This window comes from Microtus ochrogaster, chromosome 5 (assembly GCF_000317375.1).
Source record: "Microtus ochrogaster isolate Prairie Vole_2 chromosome 5, MicOch1.0, whole genome shotgun sequence".
NCBI lineage: Eukaryota > Metazoa > Chordata > Mammalia > Rodentia > Cricetidae > Microtus > Microtus ochrogaster.
In genome coordinates, this window is record NC_022012.1 from 86185139 (window position 1) to 86186395 (window position 1257).

The window sequence follows — 1257 nt, forward strand, 5'->3', positions numbered from 1 at the left end:
TCAGTTCCAAGAAATCTGACGCTCTCTTCTGGCTTCCATCAGCACTGTACATAGGTGGTGCACAGACATACATGCAGACAAAATACCCATATACATAAAATGAAAAAATAGAGACAAGTTTAAATATATACCTTTAAAAACCCCATAGTGATGACCCCAGGCTGGCTGAAAATATCCATAGGCCCGGTGGTGCAGGGAGGGTAGATGCCATTATGATGTGTCCTGGAGAAATGGGAGAGAAAGAGGAGCAGATTGGTCCATGTGCTGTGGAAAGAGGTGGAACTGAAGAAGTAAAGGTGTGGAGGAACAGGCTGATGTGTGGCCCGCATGCCACCTGGGACCGTGGTGATGTCAGGGCCCGGCTTACTATGGAGGGCCATGTCAGGATCCGCAGTCCTACAGCAGCCAGGGTCTAGGTTGATGTCCATGGCTTCAGTTACCACTGGAGACCAAGCAGATGCTCAGTGCCTAGACACCCACCTGAGCTCATGTTGGTGTCCGAGAGCCATGCTGCCCATGGGGCCAGGCTGATCTGAGTGGCCTGTGCTGCCACCCAGGGTGATGGTGATGTCTGGAGCCAGGCTGCTGTTAAGGGCTATAGCTGGGTCTGTGATCCTGCTGCAGCTGGGGTCTGTGCTGATATCCATGGCCCAAGATACCACAGTGAACCTTAGGAATCATGCATGTTGAAACACAAGGGCTGTACTGAGCACTATGCTGGCTCTGCCCCTCACTGGCCACTGTGGCAGAAGAGGCTGTTCCCGCCCTTCACTTGGGAGGGATGGCCCCACTCCTCACCACAGGAGGGGTATGGGTGTAGAAGAGCTGACTCCTCCCCTTGCCTGAGACAGCACCAGTGGCCTGTGTTGTAAGGAGTCTACTTGTTTCCCAGCCACCCGATAATTCAGACCCCAAATTATCACACAGAAACTGTTTTAATTAAATCACTGCTTGGCCCATTAGCTCTAGCTCTTTATTGGTTGACTCTTACATATTAATTTAACCCATTTCTATTAAGCTGTGTATCACCACATGGCTGTGGGTTTACCGGCTAAAGTCCCAGTATCTGTCTCCAGTGGGGCTACATGGCTTCTCTAAACTCTGCTGTTGAAATAAGAGCGGTGGAGCTGCGTCCCCAGCACCCAGCTGCCTGCACGGCTAGCTTTATACCCGAAATAATTACACGGAAACTGTATTCTTTTAAACACTGCCTGGCCCCAATAGTTCCAGCCTCTTATTGGCTAGCTCTTACATATT